Genomic DNA, 19,739 nt, shown 5'->3' on the forward strand with positions numbered 1-19,739 from the left:
TCCCTCCTGTCTAGGGCTAGGCTGCATCACATCTGAACCCAGAGGGCCCATTTCACAACCAGGAACCTCTAGCATGCCTCTGAATAGCCCCAAGTGGGGAGCACGCTGGTCTGCTCAGGCCCTGCTGGCGGGCTGCCCATTGGGACTTCCGGCTGGCCACTGCGAGAAGAGGCTGCCAGCCACATCCAGCAGGGCTCTTCTGATACCCAGTAGCACAGTGGCAAGTGCAGACATACAGGGTCCCTTCATGAGGGTCACAGCCACACCCCTCCCCCTTTTTTATTTTGCTGCTGGGTTGAGAATGAGATCTTTGTTAATGCCTTGCCCCACAAGAACAGATGTCCATAGGAGCTAATCAGCACGAACGGTGAGAGTATAAGCTACTGAAAAGAGTCTCCGTGGCAGACTCGCCTCCTTTCACTCTGATTAACTCTAATCAGCAGGAAAGGACAAGGAAGCAAGTTAGAAGACTCTTCTCAGTGGCTAGCATATTCCCCTTTCATGCTGATTGGCTCGTAGGACACTGGAAACATAGGGGCCCTACTTCCAAAAAAGAATGGGGCCTAAGACACCCTCCCCCAGAGTCCCTGGGCGATTAAACCCTTGCTTATACCCCCGTTCCCAAGCTACTCCTTCCAAAGCCAATCCCTTCCCCCGCCACCTGCTTTGTCTCTTGAGCTCTGCCCTCTTTCCGGGCAGGACCCGAAGGAGAGAGAGAGCAAGACCCAGTCTCCAGCCCCCAATCCGGCTGCAGCGGCGGCGGCAGCAGCAGCAGCGTCGCCAGCCTTTGCCGGCAGCTCGCTCGCTGGTAGCTGGCGAGGAGCTCTCACAATTAGCCCAATCAGGTTGGAGATCCTAGATGTCAGTAGTGAGTAGGCAGCGAGCGAGCGAGCGCGGGAGGACCCCGTGAAAGGGAGGCAGCCGGCGCTGCGGCGGTGCCAGAGCCTCAGTGGCGGAGCGGCGGACGCAGCAGCAGCAGCCACCGCCGGCTCCTCCTCGCAGCAGGCGGCGGCAGAAGCAGCTCCTGGCAGCTCCCGACCTCCGGCAAACTTTCCGCCGCGCCAGGCAGGCAGGCAGGCACCGGCCGCAGCCCCCGCCCGCCTCCCTCGCGCCCCGCCCGCCCCGCCCCGCCTCGCCCGCCTGCGCCCTCTTGCCTCTTCGTGACCCCGCTTGGCCCCAGCCAGCGATGAGCCCGGAGCCGGGCAGCGGCGGCGGCGGCGAAGGCAGCAGCCCCGGCACCAGCAGCACCAGCAGCAGCCCACGCGCCCGGGAGCTCCGATCGCCCCCGGAGCCGGCGCTGGCCCTTTGAGGCGCCGGCGGGCTTGGCCAGCACCCCGCGCACCCCTGCTCCTGGCGAAGGCGCGGATTGCCCTGGGTGGTTTTTGAAGGAAAAGAGACCTTTTTGCATCCCCCCCCCGCGCTCTGCAACCGGGAAAGAGAACGACGCCCGCCGGCGGTACGAGCCGGGCATCCGGGCTGGAGCGAGCCGAGGCTGAGACGGAGAGAGCTGGTTCGCGGCGAGAGCGCTAGTCCGACAGCGCCGGAGCCGAGCGGGCGCCTTCAGGAGGCAGCGGCGGCGGGCGCCGCAGTGGGTGCTCCTCTCGCGGGCACGGCGGCGGCGGCGGCAGCGGCGGCAAAGCCGAGCGAGGCGCCGCGGAGATGCCCGCCTGAGAGCGGCCCCCGGGGGCGCCGCCGGACCCTGCCCCGTGCCCGGCTGGGAGGGAAGCAGAAGAAGCCGAGGGCGGATTTTCGTTCCCCCCTTCTTTTTTTTGGGGGGGGGCTGCTGTTGCAAACCCGAGCGCCGCCGATCCCGCCCCCACCTGCCGGCTGATTCCTGGAGGAGGTGTCGACGATCCCTCGGCAAGGGGGGAGGCAAAGCGCCCGCCGGGCCAGTGCAGAGGTAAAGGCAATTCTTGTGGTTGTTTCGGGGTCCCCCTTCCCATGCATGTCGGGAGTGGGGGCAGAGCAGGGCAGACGGGCACACTCCAGACCCGGTGGATGGGCCGGAGAGAGATATTGCACACACACGCGCACACCGAGACACCCTCTGCAGTGTCAATGCGGCGCCTGTGCTTGCGGCGCCTGTGCTGAGCAAACGGGGAGGGGGGAGAGGGAAAAGCAAGGAGGAGGGGGGAAGCATGAGCAGCTCTCCCAGGTAAGGACCCCCCCATCTCTCTTCCCCCCCGCACAAATTGTCTCTGGCCAAGGGGTGTCTGTAGACCAGATTCCATGCACCTGCCCTGAGGAGAGGGTGATGGGCGGGCAGAACGATCCTGCCTGGGGATCCGGGGTGAGGAGAAGGGGAAGTATTTTTCCGCCTTCCTTACGCACCCCGATCTCGCCGGGGGGAGGAGGCGCTGAAACGAACTTAAAGGAGGGGGGCGAGAGAGAGGGCTCGAGGTAAGACCCTTTCCAGCCCATTCCTCCCAAAGGAGGCTGGCGGACTGAAAATGAGTAGGAGCTGGCGTGGGAACCCATCGAGTCCAGTGAGATGGGCTTAAAAATGAATGAACTACGAGGTTGTGTTTTTTTTTTTTTTTTGCGCGCGCGCGGGGTGGGGGAAGAAACTGCTCTTTGGTGTCAGCACACAGTAATACGTGATCCTTCGGTTGGAGTCTGGCTCGCGAGGACTTTATTTCAGTCTGTGTATAATATCGTCATTTCTTGCTTTACCAAAAAAAAAAAAAGAAAGGGGAAAAAAACAACCCTGGGCACCCCCCAACCCACCCTGGCTGTCTTTTTATTATTATTATTATTATTATTATTATTATTATTATAGCAGACAAGTTTCACTGCGATGACAGGCAGGAGTTCAACTCAAGCAGGGTGAGGGTATTGGCACAAGTTGGCACGTTGTAAAGTGCGTGATTATTATTTTTTTAAATGACGAGGTCTTCCCTCTCCCCCTTTTTATCAGCGCCACCGGGAGAGTTTTCTCCTGGTGGGGCTTTGGCCGTGGTTCACACGGAGGGAGGCCGCCACCTCCCCAAATGTCTCCCCAACTTCCCATCCCGTCTTGGCAGTCTTGGCAGTGCCAGGCGGAGAGGCAAGTGTCTAGGAAGCTGAGGCCGAGGTGAGTGGGGGTCTTCACACACACCCACCCCCTTTTCGCTGGCATGCATCGGTTAGAAGAGAACAGGCAGGGCAATTGTTGGAGCGCCCACACGCAGACCCCATCTTCAGTTGATGAACTTTGCTAGAACAGAGACAAGAGTAAGGCTCCTCTCCATCAGTCTGCGATCCTCACCCTCCAGCTTGCCCAGAGCGAGACATACCTGGTTTTCCTGGGATTCAGAGTCATAAGCCGACATCACAGGGATGGAGGGGGAGGTTCTGTTGGTGCCAGGGGTTTGATCCTGGCATCTCTTTTCCGGTGCCAGGACTCAACCCTGGAAACATCTGTGGCATGGGAATCGATAGACACTGCTCTGGGACAGGTGGAGAGCGCGTTTCCCTCCTTGCTGATAAGGGAATCGAAATGGCAAAGCTCTCTGGCTGGCGCTTTTGGACAGCCTTGAGCATTTGCACTTCTTGTTCTGGAATTAAAGCCCTGGGTGGATATGCCACAGCTTTAAATTTGAAGGTTTGGCTGGCTCCGAGGGTTGCACGGCCATGGTCATATGCATTCATGTATTTCCGTGCAAATGGAATTTCACCAGAGCTAAGACATTTGATGTTCTCTTGCGAAGCTCAGAAACACCAGACTCGTTTTGGTTTGAGCTGCAACCTCACACACGGGAGACGATCAGCTCTTAGAGGTGGGGTTTTAGGAGAAGAGAAAGGGCTAGGATACTGCCCATTTATCAGTATCACCTCTGCCTCCACCATCAAATCATTTATGCAGCACTCATAGTGCCTGTCTCAGTCATTGCCGCAGCAACCCTATGATGCAGGCTGCTGATGTGCCCAATTTGCAGATGGAGAGGTGAGGCGCAGAGAGAGCAAGAGAGGAGAGGGGGGAACCTATGTGGATAGTTCTCTATGAAAATTATATTATGGAGCAATCCATTGTGGGAGGAGGGGGAACAGAACGTTACAGTGCAATGGAGAGTCTATGTGGAGTTGTCAAAGACTGTCTGCATAGTAAAGGCTTGATTTCCATCTGCTGTTCCTCATGGCTGTCTCCCAGCAAAGTCCACACTGATCTTGCATCCCATTGTATTGTGATTTGATGTTGTGCTTGTCTGTTGGGTGCCATGAATGGAATATTTTTGCAGAGAATTATAAAAAGAGGAAGTCAGATCCCTGCCCCTAGGGGTTTGCAAACCTAACTTTTGAAAGTGAGGGAGACAGCAAGGGGAAAGTTGGAAAGGGAGATTATGGTGGCCAAACATGGTTACACCTACTCAAGCATTGTTTCAGTTGGAAAGGAGGGTTAAGGGGTTAAGCCATAGATTTCATGGAAGGTCTGGATTTTCAGGAGGGATCTGAAGGCAGAAAGAGAGGGTGGTGTTTCTTGGGGGCTTGTGGATCTCTCCAGGGGGCTTCTTCCCTGAATAAAAAAAAAATGCTGTGTCGAATCAGTCCAGAATGGCTTGCCGAAGGCCTCGCAATAAGCTTATGGCATAGTACATGAAGACAGGTCGAGCTATAACGCTGTATTACAGTGGGCCATTTTCTGCCTCTCTACCTATCTCCATCCTGTGTCTCCATCTTTCATCTGACTAATAATTCATCATCAGGAAGAGAAGACATTGTGTTTACACCTTCTGTGCTTCTCTATTGTCATATTTTCTCAATATATCCTGAGAATCAAGGACTTCATTTGAGAGAGGGCTCATTCAGTGGCAAAGCACAATTTAGGATGAGGTGATATATAGCTGAAGGCAAGTGCTGCTGAGCATACGGTGAGCGCTTTTTACTTGCCAGTGAATGGCCACAATGAGCCAGGTTTGAGCACATCGGGGAATGGCAGGGCTGAGGGAGAGTTTCAGGTTGGAGGGCAAGGTAGCCTGCCTAGTTTGAGCTCCACTTCTTTAGGAGTTATGTACTGTGATGCCAACATGAAGGTGATATATGGAAACACTAGGGGAATGATCCAGCCCAAATGATGCACTTTTAAGCCTTGTTGCTTTGAATGGAAAAGATTTTTTTGGTTAAAAATATATATTTAACTTTCTCATTGAAGTCAATGAGACTTAAAAACGCTTGACTGCGCAGTGCTCTAATTAATTACATGACATAAACATTTATGGATTTTCCTCAGTGTGTGTTCCCATATTAAAGGCAAAAAGATTACCCCCCACACACGTCACGTATAAAATTTACTTTGGAGACGTTTTGTGTTAGGGTAATCTCTAAGTGAAATTTGGTTGCATTGACTAAGGATCCCTTAGTCATTTGACCCTGAATGTATTAATTTTTTTATTTATATTTCCATTTATAGACCGCTTACTATCTGAAAGATCTCAAAGCGGTTTACAATAGAATACACAAGGCACAATAAAAAAAAATCAAATTAATTTACAAAACGAAATGCATGAACAATATCCATATACATAAACACAGTGTAAAAGCCAGAGTAGGCCACAAGGGCAAATGTGCTGCTTTTTGACCCTGAATGGACTGCATCTCCAAAGTTTTCTGGCTCTGGATAGGGGGAGATAGCACTGTGTTGGGTTTCTGAGCCCAGATCCCCAGGAGAACTCCTGTACTTGTAAGAGTTGTGTGGAAGAGAGAAGCTAATCAGGTCTAACTTTTCCCATCAAGTCTGCAGTGCTGGGAATAAGCAGTGCCTGGTAGAATTTCCCCAGTTGTGCTACTCTTCAAGGTACAGGAGCTTCCTAGTCTGGTGCTGGCAAGCTTAGGATTCTTCCCTGGTTGCAATTCATAAGAACATAAGAAGAGCCTGCTGAAACTATTCTGTGCATAGTTTCTTGAATCCCACAGAAAACAACAGGAGTTTAAGCAACTTGACCACTTGCAATTTCCATGGTTGTGCTACTCTTCAAGGTAAAGGAGTCTGGAGGGGGCAAGCCTAGCTTCCCCTTCCTATACCCTGTTGGGCCCCCAGAATCCCACAGAAAGCAATGGGATTTTCAGCAGTTGACCATGGATGGCAGCCCTTCTTTCCTGGAGAGATATTGAGATTCTTCTCAGCTGCATGTGCATTACTGGTGATGTAAAAGTCTATCTTCATTTTGCTTCAGGTGATAGCCAAAGTGGTCTACTAGTGTGGTGTTCGTTGTCATTGGGTCCCCAGCTATTGTTGGACTACAACTTCCATCATCCCCAGCCATGTTAAGCCAGTGGCCAGGGATGATGGGAGTTAGTTGGGATGAAGGTTGAAGGACACTGGTCTTTATGGTCACAGTGTTAGACTTGGATGGAGAAGACCTGGGTTCAAATCTCTGCTGATCCACATCTCAATGCCTCTCAACTTAATCTGTGCTTCAGATGGTGGCTCTGAGGGTACATTGGGATTATCTCTGTGTTTGCCACACCAGGCTCCTTTGGAGAAAGGCAGGAGGTACAATATGATTCTATATAAAAGCCAGGTCCTAACATTTTTGACACACTTGAGTGTGACCAAACAACAGAACCCAAGAAAGAGGAGGGGAAACTTGTTCCTCAGTGGCTCAGGTCACCAGAGGTCAAGGATTAGGTCCAGCCCCCACCCCAACAGAGTCCCCTACATGCAACCCTTTAGTTTTTCCTGCATAAGCACATTGTGGCCATTTACACGGATGAGAAAATGTGAAATGCTACACTTGGAGAGAGTAAAGCCTGCTGTCTGTTTGTAAGACTGGCATTCCTTACACTGCTGATAGGAATCTCGCTGGGTGGGGATGAGCTTGCATGATGGCTTTATATGCAGAAGCCAATGATGCGCTGCCTCCCCGGTGCTCTCTTGGTTGTCATAAAATGGTATGCACTGCACTAGTCTACACTATCTATCTATCTATCTATCTATCTATCTATCTATCTATCTATCTATCTATCTATCTATCTATCTATCTATCTATCTATCTATCTATCTATCTATCTATCTGTCTGTCTGTCTGTCTGTCTGTCTGTCTGTCTGTCTGTCTGTCTGTCTGTCTGTCTGTCTGTCTGTCTAGACAGTTCTCCACATCTTAATCCAGAATGCAACAGTGCAAGGAACAATCTTGATTCATGGCTGGACTCCCCAAGGGCACAGGGCAAGTCTGCCCCCACTCCAATGGTTACCCTTAATTGTCCCCCTTTTTACTTTTTCATCATCATCATCATCATCATCATCATCATCACATCATCATCATCATTATCATCATCATCATCATCAGCAGCAGCAGCAGCATTAGCATTTATGGCCCACCCTTCACTCAGAGGTCCCAGGGTGGGTTGCAATAACCTTAAAACACAGTGTTTAAAACAATTAAAAACAACCAGAACCACAAAATAGGGTGGGTTCTATTTTGCAGACAGCTGGTGTTTGTGCCTCTAGGGCAAATGAAAGTGCTGCATTTAGGACACGGTTTCAGTGCGCGCTGCAAACCTGCTTACTGCCGCTGGCACTTGCCAATGATATTTCTGTGAGATTGTACCCTGTGGGTGGGCAATCTGTCTCTGAACAAAGTGCCCACAGAGAGGCACCCAACCAGGAGCCCTTGCCTTATGCAAGCTTCCCCTTATAATGGCAGGCATTTTGCTAGGTTATATTGACAAAAGAAAGTACTTTTTCATCCAGTGCATAGTTAAACTATGGAATTCACTCCCACAAGAGGCAGTGATGACCACCAACTTGGATGGTTGTAAAAGAGGATTCGACAAATTCATGGAGGAGAAGGCTATCAGTGGCTACTGGCCATGACGGCTATGCTCTGCCTCCATAATTGGAGGCAACATGCTTCTGAATACCAGTTGCTGGAAATCCCAGGTGGGAGAGTTGCTGTTGCACTCAGGTCCTGCTTCCCAGGGACACCTGGCTGGCCACTGTGAGAACAGGATGCTGGACTAGAGGGGCCACTGCCCTGATCCAGTAGGCTGTTCTTATGTTCTTACAGTTATGAGCCATACAGAAAAACAGCCGTCCTTCCTTTGCACCCCCTCTTAAACGTTTTATTTTTCTTTGCAAGGATAGCATGCATTCAAACAGAGATAGAATTCCAGGCTGTGTTGTCAGCTCTGCTGAGGGAGAGCATGAATGTCTGGGTATGATGTGTGTGCCCGTGTGTGCGTGCTGAGCTGCAACGGAAACCTGACTGTTAATGTTCCACTTTTTTTTTCCTCTCCAGGCATATGCCCCTAAATTATGTAGACAGGGGAAAGTGATCTAAACGTGGAACAGCACATGCTTTTGATAGAAATGCAATGCTCCAGCAGCAGCAGACGAGTTCCTTCCAGATAAACAAATGGAGGCTGGCTAAGGCTCATCAGTTAGTTGCTATTTAGCTAGATTTGAAGACGATGTATGTTCGGGCCAGGAGTGTGTGTGTTTCTGTCGAGAGGGATCCTTGCCCCTGAAAGATATAATGCAACCTTTGTTCCAGGATATCTGCTCTTTCCCCTCTACTATACACTTAAAAAAAATTAAAAATAAAAGATGCATTTGATGCTAGCTGCAAAGGTTAATAAGCCAGGGATGGGGAACCAGGGGCCTTCTAGAAGTTACTGGGCTACAGTCCCCATCACCCCTGACCATTGGCCATGCAGGGTGGGGCTGATTGGAAGTTGGAGTCCAACATCATCTGGAGGTCCACCGGTTCCCTAACTATGGTAAAAGCAAAACCTCCACGTGGAATGGGTACTCAGATGGTTTCCATGAGAACTGGCAATTTATCAGTGTCTGGCAGCAGCATAGTGACAAATAATTCAAAAATGCAATGAGCTCTTCATGATAGTCACCATGCCACACCCCCTCACAGCCATGCCCCCTTTTCTACTTTCCCTCGTCTCCCTTGCTCTCCCTGTCATCGCATGAGTCCACACCCTGAGAGCCAATAACCATGACAGGGGAGGCTGTATGTTAGCTAGTGAGAAGAGTCTTCTCAGTGGCTGACTCACCTCCTTTCACTCTGGTTGGCTCCAAACAGCACAAAAGGACAGGGACTTTTCTCAGTGGCTGACACTGCCCCTTTCCATGCTGATTGGTTCAAACATAGCGACCTGGCTGGGACCCTGCTCGCAAAAAAGTAACAGGGCTATGACCCCACACGACTCGGGACGACTTTACCCCTGGCCACATGCATATCAACATCTATGCAGAATACACTCAGGGCAGAGCTTAGAAAAGTTACTTTTTTGAACTACAACTCCCATCAGCCCAATCCAGTGGCCATGCTGGCTGGGGCTGATGGGAGTTGTAGTTCAAAAAAGTAACTTTTCCAAGCTCTGACTCAGGGGCAATGTTCTCTCGCTTCTGAGAGAGAGAGAGAGAGAGAGAGAGAGAGAGACATAAAATCCTCCGCATCCATATTTCTCCATGTTTTAGGGTTCTGAATGACCCAGTTTTGTTTCTGGAGTGGCCTCAATACGTTAGCAATCCAGAAAATGTGCTGTTGCGACCTCTGTGGAATGAAAGCTTTGTTGAGGTGAAAAGTCCCAGCCTCTGCATGCTGAGGCATCAGCTTGCTTGCCTCCCCTGCTGGCGTTTGCAAGGGCTGAATAATTTTCTTTTCTGAACAGTGCCTTTTGTTCATTGCGACATGACTGCTTTGTGAAACATCAAGCATGATTACTGAAGTATTAGTGATGTTCAGGAAGTCTGAGGGGAGGGGACACAGTTCTCTGAGAAATTATTGCTGAGCAAACAGCTTGGGGAAGAGGAGAATTGCAGCAATCTTAAAATCAGCCATTCCACATGCTGTTCTGGAAGGACTGGAAACTCTGAGGGGCTGTTGTGGGTGACCTTTGCTTGCTCTCCTTGACATCTCACAAGTCCACACTGCATGACCACAGATGTCCCTATGCCAATGAGCATGAAAGGCGAGGCTCTGTGTTAGCTACTGAAAAGAGTCTTCTCTTTTTTTTTTCAATTAATTTTTATTCCAATTTTCAAAACCAAAACAATACAAAAAGAAAACAACACAAATCAATAACTAGTACAATACAAAAAGAATGCCTGACTCATCCCCTTTCACTCTGATTGGCCCCAGTCGGCATGAAAAGATGAGGACTCTTCTCAGTGGTGAACACACTTTTCATTCTGATTGGCTCTTACAAAGGGATCTGGCTGGGACCCTGCTCCCAAAAAGTAACGAGTCTATGAGCCCAACCACAGATGACTACACCCCTGGTATCCAGGCAATGCTGTCCTGTTTGAATACTTTGGATGGGTTAGCTCGCTCAGGAGCTCCCAAACTGTGGTCTGCAGACCAGCAGTGGCCTGAGGCCTTCTTTCAGGTGGTCAGCAGTGTGTCTTACCATTTGAATTCTATAGAATTTCATGGAATTCAAATTGTAATTCAATACAATACAATATAAAAAATTAAAGAAGCAATCAAAATACAATTAAAAATCATACAGTATCTAGCACAGTGCATCATGATTACTACAACAGGCAGGAAAAAACAATTTTCAAGTGGCCCACAGGGAAAAAAAGTCACTGCTGATTGGTAGTCTTAGAGCATAGGACTGACATGCAGAAGGTCCCAATTCACTCCCCAGCAGAGCATCTCTGCTTAAAAGAGGGGTGGGGTACCTGTGGCTGCATTCCATGAGTGCTTTATGAACTTTATCTTGTTTTTGCATGCCTCGTGCTAACCCTGCAAAAAGGGTGACTAATTGTTTCCATTCTGCAGATTGGAAATGGAATGAGATATAACGACCCCAAAGATATTATTCTTAGAATACTCCTAATTGGAGCTGTTGAGCATACAAAGTGCTCTGTAGTCATTATCATACGGTTCATCTTGAGAACAACCCTGCAAGACAGGCTAGCCAAGGGAGCTGGGAACTTGCATTAGGTTGCCAGCTGGGCTTACGGCCGAATGTGGGTTTGAACTCCTACATCCATTCCAAACTCACTACTCTTTATCAGTGTGGCACGCTAACCAGCCATATGCAGAATATATTGGGGTGTGCATATGAAGGCACAGCTGTTATACTTTGAACAGTTATATAGGAAGCTGCTTATACTGAGTCAGACCATGGTACATCTAGCTCAGTACTGTCTACACTGACTGTCAGTGGCTCTCCAGGATTTCAGGGAGGAGACATTCGCAGTCCTACCTGGAGATGCTGAGGACTGAAGCTGGGACTTTTGACATACAAAGCAAATACTCTACCACTGAGCAACAACCCTCAGAATTTAGGCCCTTCCCCCAAACAAGGGAAATCTATCAAGTTCAGTTCTTGCACCCACCCACCAATATGGCTTTCTTCTTCACAGTGTTTAAAGATGGGTACAGAAGCTTTACGTTGCCTTCCATTCGCATTGCTAGCCTAGTATATTTGTGTGGGACAGGGGGGAAGCAGCAGATGGACTGCATTTTAGAACTGAAATATATTTGCCTTGAACCATGAGAGTTAGAAACCTAACCCTCATTTTAGAATTTAATAATCTAATTTTCTTTTGGCATCTTTCTAAAATAATAATAACAAACCAACAATTTATGGCCTAGTTTTAACTGAGATAGTCCAGGCTACACTATTTCAGTTTGCAGGTTGGGTCTCGCACGGCTGAAAACTCCTGCAAACAAAGAATGTCCTGCACATAGAAATTTAGCATGTCAGGGAGGAAGCTTGGCCAGAATTCTTCCCCCTGACATCTAGTTTAATATGTACAGTGAACTTTTTTTTAACAAAATGCTGTCATGTTAGTGCCTATATAACAGTCTGAAGTGAAACATCCCAGGCGGAGGTTCACCCCTTCAGTGTGAACTAGACATATGTGTGCATGTGTCAGAGGAATGGGCTTATGTTTTAGCACTGTATCGTACCAAGTCAAAATCTCTGGCTCCCTCCACTAAAAATGCTCTTGTACAAATCTATGGTGCAACTGCATTTGGAATACTTGCCAAAAAACATATTGTAAAGTTGGAGAAGGTTCAGAAAAAGGCAACTAGAGTAATCAAGGGGATGGAGCCACTCCCCTACGAGGAAAGGTTGCAGCATTGGGGGCTTTTTCGTTTAGAGAAAAGGAGAATAAGAGGTGACAGGATAGAAGTGTATAAAATTATGCGTGGGATGGAGAAAGTGGATAGAGAAAAGCCTTTCTCCCTCTCTCATAACACCAGGACTCATGGACATCCAATGAAGCTGAATATTGGAAGATCCAGAGCCAGTGTGGTGTAGTGGTTAAGGCGCTGGACTATGACCTGGGAGACCGGGGTTCGAAAGTTGTCCTTGCCCCAAGATAACATCTCATATTTGGTAGGAACTGTTGCAGCAGCAATGTTTGGAACACTTTTTGGGTTAGAAGTGGGTTAAAGTGTTGGACTACCACCTTGGAGACGAGGGTTCGAATCCCCACACAGCCACGAAGCTCACTGGGTGACCTTGGGCCAGTCACTGCCTCTCAGAGGAAGGCAATGGTAAACCACCTCTCAATACCGCTTACCATGAAAACCCTATTCATAGGGTCGCCATAAGTCGGGATCGACTTGAAGGCAGTCCATTTCCATTTTCCAGGACAGGCAAAAGAAAGTACTTTTTCACACCGTGCAAAGATAAACCATGGAATTTGCTCCCACAGGAGGCACTGATGGCCCCCAACATGGATGGCTTCAAAAGAGGACTAGACAAAGTCATGCAGGAAAAGGCTATCAGTGGCTACTAGCCATGATGGCTATGCTTTACCTCCAAAGTTAGAGGCAGTATGGTTTTGAATACCAGTTGCTGGAAACCACAGGAAGGGAGTATGCTCTTGCGCTCAGATCCAGCTTGCGGGCTTCCCATGGGCATCTGGTTGGCCACTGTGATAACAGGATGCTGGACTGCATGGGCCACTGGTCTGATCCAGGAGGCTCTTCTTATGTTCTTTTGTTGTCATTCACACATGCAGTCCGTGGCGCATGGCTCCTGCAACACCTCAATGGCACAAGAAATGTATGGCACTTTTGTCTCCCTCCTCCCTCCTCTAAGTCGAGGATCTGGAGGAACAGAACAGCATCTTTTACAGGTAGATGAGCAGGGGGAAACCCCAGTCATTGAAATCCTTTGAAATCTGTGTGGCAAGGGAACAGCTGTCACCGTTCTCTTTGCCTGTCATGCTAAAGGAAAAGTGGAATAGATTGTTTGCAGGAGAATCAACAGTCTCCAAAGGATGGATTTATTTCACTTGGGCCCTGGCTCTTGGCAAATATTTTTGAAAGCACAAAAGGAAGCTACCGAGCTTCCTTTATCTCCTCTCCTTATTTCACGTGAAAGACAATCAGAGCTGTAATCGAAAGACCAATGGAAAAAGCATTGACTTGTCTGTTCCGCTCTTAGGATTACAGTGTGTACCTCTTTTTGACTGAGATTAGTCACTTCTCTTTTCTCCCCCTATGAGCTGCAGCCTTAAGGTTTCAGGGATCAGAACATTACTTGGGTAAATTTAATTGTCTAGAGGGTTTTTCATCTTTTTCTTTTTTTGAAAATCTAAAAAGCCCTTGTAAGAAGCATGGTTAATAAGGAATAGAGCTTCAAACAGTGCAACACATGTGCTACGTGCAAACTGATTTCTATTTTTTTTAAGAGGCACAGATTAAATGTATATATATATATAATTCTGTGATCCCCACCGCACTTCTTCGGTGATGGATACCTTTTGAAATAAGAGGAAAAGAATCTTATTAAAGGAAGACCTTCCTTGGCTTTCATTCTCATCTGAAATTTGGACATTTTGCACAAATCTATAAGATGCCAACCTAATGATGACAATGATGATAAGGCATGTGTGTGTGTATGCATTTGTGCGTTGGAAACTAGCATCCTTAGCATGGGTGCACTGTAAGAATTTTCATTTGATGGCACTATCTGCTTGGGCAGGCTTGTAAATAACCACTCCTCTGATCACCTTTGGTTGAGTCAGTGTCCCCTACAGTTGACCAGGCCACAAAATCTTACAAAACTTGCTTCTAATGCATTTGAGATTGTGCTTTGGCTACAAATGACTAAAACACGGATGTATATGAGCAGACTATAGCCAGGTTCACATGCCACACTAATAAGCCGTAGTCTGGAACAAATAATGAATCTGGTCTCTGCACTTCAAGAAGGATGCAGACAAACTGGAACAGGTTCAGAGGAGGGCAACAAGGATGATCAGGGGACTGGAAACAAAGCCCTATGAGGAGAGACTGAAAGAACTGGGCATGTTTAGCCTGGAGAAGAGAAGACTGAGGGGAGATATGATAGCACTCTTCAAGTACATGAAAAATTGTCACACAGAGGAGGGCTGGGATCTCTTCTCGATCGTCCCAGAGTGCAGGACAGGGAATAATGGGCTCAAGTTGCAGGAAGCCAGATTTCGACTGCACATCAGGAAAAACGTCCTAACTGTTAGAGCCATATGACAATGGAACCAATTCCCTAGAGAGGTAGTGGGCTCTCTGACACTGGAGGCCTTCAAGAGGCAGCTGGACGGCCATCTGTCGGGAATGCTTTGATTTGGATTCCTGCATTGCGCAGGGGGTTGGACTGGATGGCCTTATAGGCCCCTTCCAACTTTACTATTCTATGATTCTATCAATTAATGTTACCAAGCAGCATACAGGTGCACACTGCTCAAAGTTTCTGTGGCACTCCTCCCCTCCTCCAAGAAAACCATGAGTGGTAACTAAGGTTCGTTCTTGGCTTAGCACTCATGGTTTGTTAAACCACAAACCTAGATTTGGATGGCTCAACAAGCCAGACTCGGTGGTAGTAGCAGGAGTGGGGGAGGAGTGCCACGGATACTTTACTTGTTTATATTAAACCATAGTTTGTTTTAAACTATGGTTTAATGAGATGTACAAAGTGGGCCAATGAAGATGTTGGTGGACTAGTTACCAGCCTAGACCGTGATGCAACTCTGTTATCATAGGTGCCCTTTTATTTAGGGATAGGGCTGTAATTTGGATGCTTATTGGATGATGGTTGTGTCTGGGACTGGCTTAGTATTTCCAGCGTTAGCTCCTATTGACAGAATCAGGGCCTGGCTCTGAGATTTGCTGGGAACAGCAGAATTAGTGCTGGTTCCAGATTGGGGGCTTTACAGAGCTTGGAAAAGTTATTTTTTTAAAAACTACAACTCCCATCAGCCCCAGCCAGCATGGCCACTGGATTGGGCTGATGGGAGTTGTAGTCCAAAAAAGTAACTTTCCCAAGCTCTGGGGCCTTAGCAAGACACCCGCAGCGGGCCACCCCTTCCTTACTGCCACTGTCACCAGCTCCTCCTCCTTCTTACCAGCGCTGCCACCTGCTCATATGCCAGTCAGTGAATAAACAGGTGGTGGCGGCGGCAGCTCCTCCCAGTTCCCCCCTGTGCTGCTGGTTGCTTGCTCACCTCTTCTGGGCTAGAAGGAGAGGAGAGGAGAGAAAGCAGATAGCAATGGTGATCTGCAGAGCACCATGTGCAGGGACTCCTGAGTGTAGGCCCTCTGCTGGCACTGGACCTCAGCAGTTGCCTGACTGTACCAACATTATTTATTTATTACTTGAATTTATATCCCACTTTTACATATAAATATGCTCAAAGTGGTTTCCAATAGCGCAAAAATGCAAATCGCTACATCAGTAACAATCATTTCGAAAACATAACAATAGTTTCAAATCATTTCAAGACATAGCAATCCAAGAATAACTCCAACTGATTACCTAAACATCATCACATTTAAAGACATTATAAAATGGGCTATCAGTCAATTAAAACATTTCAAATTAATAACATAACATTCCAATACAAAAGAGTACAAAAACAGTCTTGTCACTCTAGCATTGATGTTAAAGCCTCGGCTGATGGCTGCGGCTGTTATATGAAAAATGGACTGCCTTGAAGTCGATCCCGACTTATGGCTACCCTATGAATAGGGTTTTCATGGTAAGTGGTATTCAGAGGGGGGTTCCCATTGCCTCCCTCTGAGGCTAGTCCAACCCAGCTGGCTAGGCCTGCTCAGCTTGCCACAGCTGCACAAGCCAGCCCCTTCCTTGTCCGCAACTGCCAGCTGGGGGGCAACTGGGCTCCTTGGGACTATGCAGCTTGCCCACGGCTGCACAAGTGGCAGGGCACATCACCCCTGAGCCACTCCCTGTGGGGTGATCTTTAGCTGGCCCTTGACACCCAGGAAAAATGAGCGTGGATTTGAACTCATAGACTCCGGACTCCCAGCCAGGCTCTCTTCCCCATTTAATAAAATAAATAAATAAATTACAAAGCAATTCCAACACAGACACAGACTGGGATAAGGTCTTGACTTAAAAGCCTTGTTGAAAGAGGAAGGTCTTCAGTAGGCACTGAAAAGATAACAGAGATGGCGCCTGTCTAATATTTATTTATTTATTTATATACCGCCTCATAGCCGAAGCTCTCGGGGTGGTTTACGGTACCTAAAAACACTAAAAACACATATACAAATTTAAAATACATCTTTTAAAAACAATTTAAAACACAATTTAAACATTTAAAACAATTTAAAAACACATGCTAAAATGCCTGGGAGAAAAGGAAAGTCTTGACCTGGTGCTGAAAAGATAACAGTGATGGCGCCAGGCGCACCTCGTCACAAAGATCATTCCATACTTTGGGGGCCACCACTGAGAAGGCGCTCTCCCTTGTTGCCACCCTCTGAGCTTCCCTTGGAGTAGGCACCCGGAGGAGGGCCTTTGATGTTGAGCGTAGTGTATGGGTGGGTTCGTATCGGGAGAGGCGTTCCATCAGGTATTGTGGTCCCAAGCAGTGTAATATTTAAGGGGAGGGAATTCCAAAGGGTAGGTGCCACTACACTAAAGGTCCGTTTCCTATGTTGTGTGGAATGGACATCCTGATAAGATGGTATCTGCAGGAGGCCCTCACCGACAGAGCGCAGTGATCAACTGATAAGACGGTCTTTCAGGTATCCTGGTCCCGAGCTGTACAGGGCTTCATACAGCAAGCCTAGAACCTTGAACTTGGCCCGGTAGCAACTGGGCACTGAGTGTTTTAGATGCCTATTTTTTTTAAAAAAAATCATGTGTTGTCTAATGAGACTGACGCCCAAGTAAGCACACACTGGATGACAGCTGTCAATCCCGCCCCCCCCCCCAGGTGATGCTCTGGATGCTTTCTGGTTTGGAATGAGTCACTAGTGAAATTATTATTGTGGGATAGAAAGCAGAAGGGAGTCATTTCAAAACAAACCCACATTGTGGTTGATGTAGTGTAGTTCTTTGTTTGATTTCCAGATGGTGAGAATGCAGAGGAAATGGATTGAGGTCCCACTTGTGAAAATGGGTCAGTCCAGGAGCAGAAATGATGAGGGGTTGCCTCAAGTAGGAATTTAGGAAGCTGTCTTATACCAGGTCAAAGTAGTGATCCATCTAGCCCTGTAGTGCCTACTCTGACTGGCAGTGCCTCTCCAGGGTATCCTGCAGAGACAGGGCTTTCCTGTCTCCTGTTTTCTGATTCCTTTAACTGAGGGTGCCAGAGACTGACCCTAGCACCTTCTGCATGTAAATCATGTGCTCTGCCATTGAACTATGGTCCAACCATCTCTCTGTTCAGCAGGGCAATTGGCACCCGCGCCTGCAATGGAGTGGAAGCGTTTGCAGCTGTAGGTGGTGTTGGGAGAGGAGACCAGAGATAGTGGTGTTGGTGGGACCAGCAGCATCTTCCTGAAGCAATCCCACACATAGGAAAAAGCATGCCGTATTGGAATTCTGAGGAAACAGAGCAGGCCCAAGCCTTAGGCAGAGTGAGTCGGTCGCCTGAGGCAGCTGATTTGGGACGTCACTGAAAAAGAAGCGAATGGCTAGTTATTCAATTTATCACGATCGTATTTTTAGTCCCAGATAAAGAGACAAGACACACACACGCAGAGATGTGTGGGAGTTTCTGCCTTAGATGCCAAAATCATTTGGTCAGCCTTGGTTACAGTGCAACTTAATTGTTGAGGGCCCCCGGGTTGGATTCACTGTTTTGCCTCCATGAGCAAAATCGTAATGTGCCTGGCCGGCAAGATTGTCATCAGAGTTCCTCCTTTGGATGTCCTCACTTGTAGCAGTGAAGCAGGTAAATGCTGGAGACAGGGCCTTTTCAGTCGAGGCACCCCAAACGTGGTGCTCCTCCCCAGAGAGACTGGTGGTGTCTTGTGCCTCCTGTGTCAAAATAACTTGAGAGCCTTGGGTACGATGCAACTTGACTGGATTTGGAGGGATTTGCTACTCAGCCGTAGGTAGCAAAATGTGTTCGGACGGCCCTGTGGGTGTTATAATAGGTAGCAGTTCCATCCAGCAGAGGGAACTGCAGGGAGACTGCCATGGAGATCTGGAGGCTGACCTCGAGGGTAAAGGTCAGGTGGGAGGAGCCTGAGCAAGCATGGTAGATCTTGTAAGCATTCTCTTAATGAAGCTTTAGTTATAGCAAGCAGGTTTCTCTCTTCTCTCAGCAAAGAAAGCACTTAAAACATGGTGTTAGAAGTGAATCTACTTTTCTGAAGAAAAGGAGGGAAGCACTATTAAAACAGCGAGGAAGGCCCTGGGGTCCCCTCCTTTCAGTGATCAGAATGCTCCACCACGGCCACTGCTTCATACACAAACTTGCCCTCAGTTGTTCTATCTAAAAGCATCAACTCCTTAGCTGGTCCAGCAGCCCCCCCACTGCCAGTTCTGGAGGTCTTCTGGACTCCCCTCCGGTTCATTCTGGTGTAGGGTCACATAGAAATCTGCCTTACAGTGAGTTAGACCCTTGGGCCATCTAGCTCAGTACTGACTGCACTGACTGGCAGCATCTCTCCAAGATTTCAGGATGGGACAGTCACAGTCCTTCCTGGATATGCTCTTGGGGATTGAACCCAGGACCTTCTGCATGCAAAACAGATGCTCTACCACTGAGCTACACCCCTTGCCAAACAAGAACATAGGGAGCTACCTTATACCGAGTCAGACCTGTAGTCCTTCTACCTCAGTATTGTCTACACTGACGGACAGCAGCTTTTCAGCCCTACCTGGAGATGCTACGGATTGGACCTGGGACCACCTGTATGCGAAGCAGATGATCTACTACTGAGCTACAGCCCTAGCCCCAAAGGGCATATTCACAGTTCTGCTAAGCAACATAGCTGCCTTTGAAAAACCAGTAACAATCTGCAAGTAGATGTGCCTGGAATCTCTCGTTTGTGGAGCCTCTGGTTGTTATTTTAGGATAACAGCATTAGGAGAACCTCCTCTGAATCTTGACTGTATAAACTGTATCAGCGAGTGCTAATTAATAAGATGTCTCATTAATTTTTGGTGTGTGTTGGTAGAATTGGCAGGGTGCTGTGTTCGCTGGGGAAGGAGTAAGGGTCACAAGAACTGACTTTTGCTCTTGCCTGATGCTTCGTTAATTGGTGGTGATAACTAACAGCAATTTTCTCATATCTCACACATCCTTCATTTCAGTGGTGACCAGTTGACCTTTGGGATACATAACCAGAGATACATGGCTCTTTATATCCTTCACCCCCAATCCAGATTTTGCCCCAATAAGCTCTGTCCTGACATCATGTAAAATGACGTAGATGGTACAATGCATGAGGGCCTTTTTTGGTGGTGGCACCAGTATTGTAGAATGCTTTCTGTATGCAGATCCTCCTCTTGCTCAAAAAACAACAACCCTGGCTTCTGAATTTGACAGACACAGCCCACCTATTCTCAAACTCTTCCACACTGCCCTAAGG

At 48.1% G+C, this 19,739-nt stretch overlaps 1 protein-coding gene across 1 annotated transcript in view; it reads left to right on the forward strand.

The window, feature by feature from the left end:
- The first annotated feature begins 1,153 nt into the window (after positions 1-1,153).
- PLXNA4 (plexin A4) overlaps positions 1,154-19,739 on the forward strand; it is a 748,486-nt gene continuing 729,900 nt past the window's right edge. The window contains exon 1 of the mRNA XM_061638090.1: positions 1,154-1,900. The gene's annotated coding sequence lies outside the window, so the exon portion shown is untranslated. The remainder of the gene's footprint in view (positions 1,901-19,739) is intronic.

The sequence above is a fragment of the Rhineura floridana genome, chromosome 8 (genome assembly GCF_030035675.1).
Source record: "Rhineura floridana isolate rRhiFlo1 chromosome 8, rRhiFlo1.hap2, whole genome shotgun sequence".
In the NCBI taxonomy this organism is placed as follows: domain Eukaryota; kingdom Metazoa; phylum Chordata; class Lepidosauria; order Squamata; family Rhineuridae; genus Rhineura; species Rhineura floridana.